At 36.4% G+C, this 11,644-nt stretch overlaps 1 protein-coding gene across 5 annotated transcripts in view; it reads left to right on the top strand.

Moving 5' to 3' along the window:
* Positions 1-1,248: 1,248 nt before the first annotated feature.
* Positions 1,249-11,644, top strand: part of LOC128871904 (mothers against decapentaplegic homolog 7) — a 50,500-nt gene continuing 40,104 nt past the window's right edge. For 3 of the 5 annotated variants that reach the window (XM_054114066.1, XM_054114063.1, XM_054114064.1), the window contains exon 1: positions 10,829-11,167. The gene's annotated coding sequence lies outside the window, so the exon portion shown is untranslated. Of the gene's footprint in view, positions 1,675-10,828; positions 11,168-11,644 lie in introns of those variants that run through there. The other 2 variants (XM_054114069.1, XM_054114068.1) reach the window with 2 other exon arrangements.

Genomic DNA, 11,644 nt, shown 5'->3' with positions numbered 1-11,644 from the left:
GCCTGTCTCCTCCTTTTTTAAGCATTGCTGGATATATTCCGTCAGGTCCAGGGGACTTAAAGTTGTCAAAGGAAGACAAGGAAAACCTTATCGATTCCCTTGTCACTATCCGACTAGCAATATACCAGCTGCACCTAGAGGTTCCACCGTTGCTACCGTTATTGTTCGTGCCACTCTCTGCTTCAGAGAGAGTTCTACTACCCGGAAAATGGGTTTCGAGTAGAGCATTAAACGTTTCCAATTTTGAAATGGTGTATGAACCATCAGGTTTTCGAATCGAATCCAGCCTTACTGAGCGGTCTAAATGAAGGACCTTACAGAGTCTCGCTGTTTTCCTCATTTCTTTGACGTTACTGCAGAAATTTCTATAGGATTCAAGTTTGGCTTTCCGTACTTTTTTCTTATATTCTCTCTTGATGGTTTAATCCGTAATATTTTCTTACTATAGTCAGAGATAAGTATTTCTAAGTACAATATGGAAATTACTTGAGGAAATCTCGAGAGGTACATAGTTCCAAAATGAGATTTTTTATATTCATATTTTTTACAACCATTGTGTATTGAAAATAAAATGTATTGTAATATCCCACGCTATTTATGTCAAACCAAATTATAACTATTTATTATCAATTTGAAATTCCTTTCGTAAACAAACATATCGGCAACCTGCGCACTAAAAAGCATTTACCAACAACGAAATATACACATATATTAAAAAAATTAAGTTTTATGTTTGTTCTTTAAATAATCTGATTCTTAAAATTTTTTTTCATTTGTAAATTTATCTAACGTTGATGTTACTACCCTAACATTCGCGTAACACTATAAACCGAATATTTGTTTACGAAAATAAAGTTCTTCTAATGCCACTAACAGCGCGCCAAAGACAGTGGCAGTCTGGCGTCGAAAACGAAAAAAATCCTGGCTACCATTCTATGGTGCCGAGCTTGCCATAGAAACTCAGCAGTCAGGATGAATGGCGACCGGCAAACTGATGATGACTAAAAAGGACTTTGCATTGAGCAAATTACACTAGCGTGGTTTGAGGATATACTAGGTACAAAAATTTTCCCGCGCTCACCATCATCACAGTCGCTGTAATAGACATACATGTGTATGTACATATGTAATTGTTCGATATTCTAACTCTTCATATTCACAACAAACCAGCGAGCCACGTCTTTGTACTTGTATATAAAGGGACAAACGCGATGTGTTCGCATTTAGTCTTCTTCCAAACATCACAAATAATACTTCTGCCTTCTTAAAAAGACTTATGAGAAAGAGAAGAAACACGTGGCTTTCCAAGCAATATTTTCACCAGCGAGTGATCAATTACGCGATTAACAAGCTTAACAAATTTTTAAACTCCGACTCGACTAATTCAAAAAATTATTGAATATGTGAAAATTTATCCACAACACTTGTGAAGATTATATGTAAAGTGAAAATACATAAATATTGTTGGTTATAAACCTAATATGTTGAACAAGGAACCTTACAGATGTTTTAAATAAGAAAACCGTTAAGTGCAAAAAAAATATACCAAACTTACATCGTTATATATTTGTGTTTATTTATTTGATTATATACCAATGGATGTGGGACGGAAATATACAAAAGTAAATATGTAGAATAAATAAACATTATATCAACGAGTGTCAATGAAGTAAGGTAAGTTCCTCCAAGCCTTTGTTCCTTTGTTGACCTTTATGCTGCAATACCATCACAACTCAAAAACACAAATTAAAATAATCACTAAACTATTTTCAACTGTCATTTGATGCATATTCTTGCGAGACTTTAAGGGTTATCGCTTGGAATTGACGCAAATGTTGAAAACTACTATAAGTTTATTTTTAATTAAAAAAATTAAATCGGGATTGGGACCGGTTATCAAGTAATTTACAGAATCAGAAGGCTTCAGAATTTAGACACAATTTTTTTCTGAGGCATAACACCCTGGGTATGCAGTTATGATTGAATTCAATACCGTCTCTAATGCCAGTACATTCAGGTATACAAGTATTTCTCAGACTTAATATTTGTTGAAACTTTCTAAAGTCAAATAAGTTGTTTTGAAAAGTTCATAAATTTGATATGTTCAATATATGTAGTAACGCGCAAGCTTATTCGGAATTTGGATGCCCGCTCACTTGAGTACAAAAGTATTAAGTAAACTTCTGTTGACAAAATGGTTGCATATAACAGCTTAAGGAATCGAGATAAATATCATACATATTTAGTCGATTTAGCCATATACTATGTATCGATAACTCAAGAAAGGATTAATATGTTTCAGTAAAATTGGGTACAAATATTACTCTTTCCAAGGTAGTAGGTATTGAAAATGGGCGAATTTGGTCAATAACCACGCCCATCACCCATATAACGGAAATTTTCTAAAACAAGAAATCTTGATAACTCTGAATAAGTGCTAAACCCAAAAACAAACACATTAAATGGAAAATTGGACAATGGGTTACGCATACTTTTGGTTAAATGCGTGTATCTCGATAACGATTTAGTAAAACTCGTCCAAACTTGGTACACGTATAGCCCCCCCTTTAATTAGAACTTTAATGCTTTTTCAACTAGTTGATGCATATATCCTTTGTGAGATATTTAGTACTACTTCTCCTTCAATATGTGATTTGATGTTGGACAAATAGAGGACCCTTTAGTTTAATACCGCCTCCGAAGGGCAAATGGTTTTATGAAAAGCCTTTTCATTGCAGAATTACTCTTTGGATTTTTCCATTCCCTACGCTTGCCATTAATGAGAAATAACTTCTCTATTATGTTTCATGGCAACAGTGGGCATCGAGCCCAGAGTCAACAAAATGATGACTACTAAAGAAGCAGCACGGTTATGACGGCCGTCAAAAACATACAAAGGAGTACTAATAAAATTACACACAGTTAAGAAAAACGTAAACAACTATACCATGGAGGTAAACAATATATTTAGGACCATTGTCGCGGCATTCATACATATGTATGTATGTACATGCGTGTACGTGCGATATACTTGTATATATTCAGGTAGGTAGCTAAATCCGTTTGATTTGTTCGTGCTCGTTGTAATTTTTCACGTTAACAAATCCGTGATCATATTATAAGTTAGTGGCTTAGACGTGCCATAGCCACATAAATCTGCTGATCGAACCAACCTATGGGCGACACTGTAATCGATTAGCGGTGACATACCATAATGTCGTGGTCATAACCGTAACCGTACAGACCAATTGAATTTTAATTTTTCGCCGTAACGGTTTTTATGTTATTATTGTTATATGCTGTTATTATTGTTGATTACCATGACTAAAAGTACTCTTCTGATGATAGTAAATCTACAGTAAACAACATCGGTTCGTTCCACACTTATACACATTGTGCAAGCATCATTGTCGATTTTTTGGTTTCAAAGCATTGGTTGCCGTCTTTGAATAACCAGAACTGGCAGAGAGAGATTTTTAATCAGTGCAATTTGATACTCTTTTGGACTTTCTCCCCTTTGATATCCATGGCGAATGCCCGGCTAATAGCAATGTATGCCTACGCTGGAAAAAATTCAGATTTGGACACTCAAAAATTCTAGAAATATTTCTGGAAACCCCCCAAGATCTAGACTACACTGTTTCGGAAATTTTCTTTGAAAACAATTGTTCCACCAGATTCCCAGAAAGATTTGAATGGGAAGACATAAAAAGGTTATATTAACTGATGGATCAAGGCTAAATAATGAGGTCGTCTGAATTCACGCAAAAGTGGTGCAGCTGAGCCTAAAAATACTGGCCCAATGCAGGCAGCCTTTGCTCGCTGTTCTTTGAAAGCTTGTGTGGCCAAATGAGCGTTTTGAACGCTGCCATAACAATCAAAAGATTCATAAAAGGAAAAAGGAAACAGAGATGTTAGCCGTGTTCAATAATAGATAATATATTTTTGAATCAAGATGTTAACTAGAAGCTGCGAAAACATATTGCGAATGCTTCTTTTAAAATGTACAGGATAAGACGCGGTGTGACCAACGACAAAAGTTTTTCAGCTTTGCGCAAGCTTGTAAGAGACGAGCACCAGTTCGAGAGTGATTTATACATCTACGTTATTCAATGGAGTTGATTAAATTTTCTTCAAGCATAATGCCTAAAATTCGCTAATGAAGCTAAACCAAATCAAATACATAAATGAACGACAGGGATGTTCAATTCCTAATGTCAAAACTGCTGCAAATAGAATATTGGGCTATTTCAAACTTCGTCGTACTTCAAGCGCTTTAAGAAAAGCTGCCATTTAGTCCCTTTTCATATGTTTTAGTGTTGTTCTATTTTTGACATTTGTCGAAGCCAAGCCAGTCTGCATTGGGTCAGTACCATAATATAATAGTATAAATACATTGACAACAGCAGGCGACCGGCGACATCTGTCAAATATAAAAATATACACGTTGTCGCCGAATTAAATCTATTTTTAAAAATCGACTGTCGCTACGTCATGAAGTGATGCCGTCAAAATGTTTATACTATAACCCTGAGGCTACCTAACTACTACAGTGTCTTTCAAACTAAGCTAATAGCTATAAAATAAGCTAAATTGCGGGTGAGGGACTCATTTGGGATTGCACATCTTATCACTATCTACTCTGGCAGACAAGCTGCTATTAAATCCCTACAATGCAATAATACTTCCTTCAAAGTAGTAATTAAATGTAGAGCTATTCTAAATGGCTGGCTCTGCGGGCTCCTTTTATTCTCAAGCAATCTCTGGATCAGGCCGGTCTACATCGCGCAGGCCAACAATGGACAGACAACAGAGCCCACTTGTAAGGTAACTAGGCAGGTATGACCTAAAATGAATGAAGACAGAACTAGACCAATCTTCCATTTGTATTATGACTGGGGACTGTCTAATTGAACCACATGGGAAACGCATGGGGTTTAAACCTATTTCAACATTTTATTATATACATAAATTATATTCGCTTGGGTTTCACTCTGTTTTCTTGCAACGGTTAAAGTCCTATTTATGTAGAAGGCGTTGTGTAGTCACAATTGATGGTATATCCGCTGAAGCATTCATTGTCTGTTAAGGAGTGCCTCAGGGAAGTATTTTAGTCCACTACTCTTTGTGTTATTTATCAACGATTTTAGCAATTGCTTCTCATTTGGTGATTTTCTCTAATATCTGACGAATTAAAAATATTTTCCGTTATAAATAACACAACTGACGTATGTAGGCTTCAAGCAAAAAATATCCAAAAATCTATCACGACATTTTTCCCAAAACCCCTATTCCCCGCATATCTAATATTGTATTTCAATCTGTTAAAGAGTCTAAAGATTTAGGTGTCATTTTTGACAGTTGATCATTATTCTCTAATTCTAGTAGTCAGTTTGAAGTCATGTTCTCTTGACTTCTTGAAATAAATAAATAAATAGCTTTAACTACGTGTGCATGATACGAAATTCCCTCTCCGTACTTCATAGTATCGTACTAGGAGAGTTTTATCTGGTACATAGATGTATGAACCAACAAATAAAATCAGATAAAGCTCATTATACTGTTTCTTATCGTTTTCGATATATTTTGGATGAATATTTTTTATAACTTAAAACAATCTTTACACAAAGACACATTACTCTCCACGCAAATATTTCTTGTTCTTATTTGAATGAAAGAAATGATCTCTGGAAAAAATTATAGCAGACACGAAAACTCCCTGTCGGCAAAGATCCAAAAAGCTGTTCAAAGCAAATTTTCAAATAAAAATTAGGCAAGAGAACACTCTGAGCTCCGTTTGCATTTACCTACAAAGCTGGTAAATTCTTATTCTTTTTGATTGGCGTTGGTTTTGGCTAAGTTTTCACAAACCCATTTTTCAACTGAGCCAGGCTATGCCCTTCTCCATTTGGATGGTGGTATCACTTCTAATGCCTTTAGAAGTGTCGGCGTGTATAGCGTGGAATAAGCTTTCTGTTTGAAGATAGAATATACTTTGATTATGTAACCAATTTGGCGAAGGAATATTTGTGGACCGGTCCCTGCCTTGCTGCACAAGCATAGACAGCGTTTAACTATATAAAGGGCGATCAGATTGTAGGTACTTTTTCCAATAGGGTTGTTTTGACAGATCACGCGTGACTGCGCGAGACACGCGTGTCAAACTAAATACATAAAATGTCATCAGGAAAAGACTCACGCCTCAACAACCTCGATGCTCTGTGAAAAGTGTTACACACGCGCTCAGGCCAACAACTTTTTTCAGTAATGAGACCCATTTTTGGCTTAATGACTCGTTGCAGGGTTGAAGCATAGATGCATAGATGCATAGACCTCCCGATATGAAGCTCCGATGAATAGATTCCTCCGCCTATAGAAATGTGTTAGATTAGAATAGTGCACCAAATACTATATTATTCCATTTGCTACAAGTTTCTGGGTTGTTGAAGAATACACGCATGTTCAAACACATACTTTTTCCAAATACTTAATTCCTTTAGTCTCAGAGAAGTAGCTTCTTAATAAACAAGTCTATCAATGAGCGAGGTATCTAAGAACTGCGATTCGATACGGATTGGGGCAAGGCAGTCGTTCACCAGAGTCAAGATAATATCAGTAACAAAATCTCTCCTTACCACAAACTCAAGACCGATTTTCATTATATGAAACTTTGTCTGGCTTTTCACTGTCAGTTTTTTTATATAACGTGTCCGAAACACAAGAGACCGATCTTTGGAGGTTTTTTTGTTTACGAGGAGGAAGCATCGAAAGCCTAACCCCGTCAGTGTGGGACTTTAACCCGAACTAAACCTCCTACCGTCAAAGTACCGATCCCCTCGGTACAACCGTTAAGTATTCGTCGGGAGGGGGTTTGAGCACTAAACTCAACGTCCGTTATTGTCCTGATGCAATACGTCGAAAGTAGCATCTGCTTATTACCACCCACTGTTTAGGTCATCTGATGAGAGAACCACCCCTGTCATAACAGTACTCCCCCACCCATCATGTCTCTGTCCATACCCCAGAAAGGTAAGTTTCTATGTCTGGTATCGTCAGTTTACCTGCATCCAAATAAATTTATCTAGAAAGTGGCACAACCGTAAGATACTAAATCTACTACTACAGGAAAAGTTACTACATCTACTACTATGGAATTTCAGCTATTTAGTGCTATGCTTTCGCTTTTTCGCCTTCTCTCCATTTGTCTCAAATCATTGAGTACGAACGCTGATAATTTTTTGATACAATCCCATACTTCTTTAGATTGTAGCATGTGTGGAACAACATTGTCCGGTGTTATTGGTTCTGCTATTTGGTTCTCCACAAACTCTCGTTCTTTACTATATATTTGGCAGTGAAAGAAAATATGCTCCACATTTTCATCAGTCTTGGCACAAAATGAGCATATAACTCCATCATCATGGCCATACTTGTGGAGGTATTCTCTAAAACAACCATGTCCTGTCAGAAACTGCGTCATATAAAAGTCGACATTACTGTGTTTTCTACCGACCTATGCTTGCAAATTACTAATGAGTCGGTGTGTCCATCTCCCATTGGTTGTTATATCCCAGCGTCTTTGCCATTTAGATAGACTCTCGTATCTGATTTCTTTGCGCTCCACAGTGCGGCCGATTCCCGAAAAGCTGGCCAAAACTCAAAAAATTAAGTAATTGATTCAAAATTTCTTACTCGGGGGTTGTCGAGGTCGCTGATTACGAATTTGATCTTAAAATTTTGAAAATCATCATCAAATCAAATTTTATAAAAAAAATTGCAAAAAATGTATCTACGTATTGCTGCAGCCAAAAATTTTGTGTCGAGGTATTGATATGTACTAAAGATTTCTCGTATTTTACTAACCTTCCGAAGATGATTCCATTTGGTTTTGTTCAATTTACTCCATTACAAAATCTTTCAAATGTGTACAACTTTCACTATTCATCGACAGTAATACGATGCTCAAACGAAGGCCACGTTGCGACTGAAAATACAGAGGATACTTAGGGTACAGGACGTTGCTATGAACGGTTTTCACTACTCAAGGCATTACTGTAGCCAACCCAAAGACAAAAAAACTCTATCTAGAAACTTTTTTTTTCGACTTTTGGCCAACTTTTTGGGAATCGGCCGCACTGTGCGCTCCTCAGCTATTAACGACCTGCCAAGGCTTCGGCTTTTGTCATATATTCTCTTACTTTCCAGAGCCATTATATCTGGGGGCATTTTTCCAGAAATTACCCGTACTCTTGCCGTATATTTCGTATTTTAACGCTTGTCCCCACACAGGTGCGGCATACTTTACAATGGATTGGGTAACTTTTGCCAGTAGTAGCCTTCTGTTCTGGCTTGGCCCGCCTGTATTTACCCGTGCTGCTTTCTCACAAGCTTTTTCAATGTGCACTTTGAAGTTTAAGCGTGCATCAATCATGACTCCCAAGTATTTCAGGTACGGTTGGGTGTGGATGTTATGCCCGTCTATGCTTAGTGTAATGTTCTCAATTTTTTCCTACTTGTGATCAAAACTGCTTCAGTTTTTTGGCCCGCAAGCTGTAGGTTTGACGATGTAAGCCAGTTTTTTAGTTTGTAAACTGTCGCACTACATATAGTCTTAATTTGATGAAGCTCTTTTGCCGTTGTTGCCAACGCAATATCATCCGCGTATCCGATTAATTCGACTGCTTTTGGTATTGGGATGCGGAGGACTCCGTCGTAGAGCACATTTCACAATAGAGGGCCCAGCACAGAACCTTGCGGTACTCCCCCAGTTACTCTATATTGCTTAACTCCTTCGTCTGTATCATAGAGTAGTATTCTATCCGACAGGTAGCTTTTTATCAAACGCAATAGATATGGTGGCGTGTCCAGGTTCCCTAAAGTTTGCATAATGTGGGACCAGCATGCAGAGTTAAATGCATTTTTTACGTCCAGTGTTATGGCGGCGCAATACTCCTTGGTACCATGCATCCATCTTGTTCCTTCAATGGCATTTTCCGCTATTGGTGTAAGCTTTTTTATTGCATCAATAGTCAAGCGCCCCCCGCGGAAACCATTTTGGTTGTCGGACAAGCCTTCTTTTTCAATAAGGTGCTGCTCCAAACGATCAGTAATAAGCCGTTCTAAAATTTTGCCCATCGTATCAATCATAGAGAGGTGTCGATACGAGCTTGGTTGACCCGGCGTCTTATTAGGTTTCGGCAAAGGACAAGTCGTTGCTGTTTTCAAATTTCCATCTTTGGAGGTGGTGTTTAGGAAATGTGTACACATATAGTGCGCCGCTTACTCCAAGGCAGACGCACGTCCGGAGCTAAGCGAAGTGAACGAAAATGCAACGTGAAATCTTTATATACATACATATATATCTAGGTACGTAACCCTTACCTTCCTTCAAACTTCTAAAAGAACCTATACGTAATACAATAACTAATTAAGTCTGCTTCATCATCTACCATACACATGCATTTGTTTATGTATTTTTATTAATTTAATGCATTGAGGTAGCTCGCTTCCTATATCGCAATTTAATCAAGCTGTGTTTTAAAGGCCAATATCGAGACCCGCTTAAAAAAAATTTCGCGTAAATGCAATAACACTTGAAATTTCGTATTAGTTATATTTAGATCCCTCATCATCCATTAATATCATACTTCATCTTCAATGTCGTCATGTTCTTAACAGCAATTGTTGTGTTGGCACCAACCGTAAAATGATTCGGCTTGTTTTCGTGGAAATTGATGGGGACACTGAATTAAGCCCAGGAAAACACGCCAAAAATGTGTGTCTACTGTAAAGTAATATTAAAGCTATCTGGTTAAAATTGATTCTGAGAATACTAAAACCTATTGAAGAGTATTTTTGAAAGCAGTTCTGATGCGGCGTTTAAACCGTTAGCAATCGTTCAATGCATAGATAGATTATATTACTGTTGCGTTAAAATACTTCACACTGTCAAGATTTTGTGCTGTGGCGATAGCCTGTTGCAGAAGACCGCTTCATAGCACCTCGAGTTTAAGAGTTTTAGTAATTGGTATAAATTAAAATTTAATGAACGTGGTAATTTATCTTTATTCAAAACATTGTGTTACATTTGGAATCAATTTGCATGTGTGAAGCTATAAAGATATAATATAGAATTTTGACAATAAATTAATGTTCCTTATTGGCTTTTCTGATTCTGTTGGAAGTACGAGCAGAAAAACCTGTTTTGGATGTTTCAGTCTCCTGATGTCGATGAGTTCCGCTTGCCTTCCGATAGCAGGCGTAATAATTTTTATTACGAACTTTGAGTATTTTCCAGGTTAAATCTTCCTTGGTTATTCCATGCTACAAATCGAGTTAATTTTTCTAGTACATTTCGGCAAATATGCGCATTATATGGCAGTTTATAAAAACAAGTATTTATGAGAGCAGCTTTTTACATAAGTATGAACTCAGTTTTGAAATTATGTTAAGTTCCTAGAAAACAAAGGTTTGAATTTTATTTGAAATTGTACAGAACTTTTAACATAACTGATGTATTTCTAAACTACTTATATACTGACTCTTGTACATATGCATATCAAATCTTATAAGAAGCCAGAAGTTTTATTTGTGGATGGCAACGCTAAGTTTGATCCGAGAGAATTAAAAATGAATAGTAATGAAACAAACTGAATTGGAACTGCTACCACTACTTCTGCAATGTGCATATGTAGATACTTAAGAGTATAATCACTCTCTCTGAGTCTGAGCATAATCACATAGATATGCACGCACACAAATACACAAATAAACTCGTCGGTATGTCGTGGGTATAGGTAAAAGAGAATTTTCCAAATAACAAAATTTTTAGTTGCTGTTGTCTGTTGGCTGGTGTAAGACGTGTAATTATGTGTTGGGGGATTTAGTTAGTTTTTTATTTTAATGTTTTCCGGCTTTACGACTACATTCAATGACAAAAATGTGAAGTGCAATAAAAGTACATTAAAAAATCTGTGTTGTGTATAAATAAGTAAAGTGTGTCATCTCTTCAAATTAAAACGCAGTGACAGCCTATTAAAATTGTGCGTGTTATCGAATTACAATATTACTTTTGTCTCCGTAAATCGCACCCAATAAATAAACCGATAATTTTTTATATAAAATCGGTGAAAAATGTACAATCTTTTACTCATTGTTATACGTACATGTATGTAGATTGATCAGTGTTGAATAAATTATATAGTATATGTATGTACATTTGTACATATGCACCTTCATTGTGTATTTTTATCGCTGCTGCTCTCATCCACTTCTACCTACCGCACACTCGTATATTTTCTTCTTTCTACATATTTTCAATATAATTTGTAATTCATATACATATTATATATGTATACACCCATACGTTTGTATGTATGTATGTACGTAGGTATTCTTGTGAACAGATGTGTAAGTATGTGATGTATGTATATGTGTGCGGCTATATTAAACCCGATGTGTAGGAAAAAAAGAAATTGCCAAAAAAAAAAAAATAGCTAAAATTTATGATTTGACTTAAGAGGTGGCGCTACCAACAGTATGTTTTAAACTTGGAAACAAATGTGTATCTATATGTGTGCATGTATGTTCGTATGCAGATACGTATATATGTATGTAAGTAAGTAATGTGAATGAACGCATGCAT

Source organism: Anastrepha ludens, chromosome 2, assembly GCF_028408465.1.
Source record: "Anastrepha ludens isolate Willacy chromosome 2, idAnaLude1.1, whole genome shotgun sequence".
Taxonomy (NCBI): Eukaryota; Metazoa; Arthropoda; class Insecta; order Diptera; family Tephritidae; genus Anastrepha; species Anastrepha ludens.
This window is presented reverse-complemented; position numbering and strand designations above follow the sequence as displayed.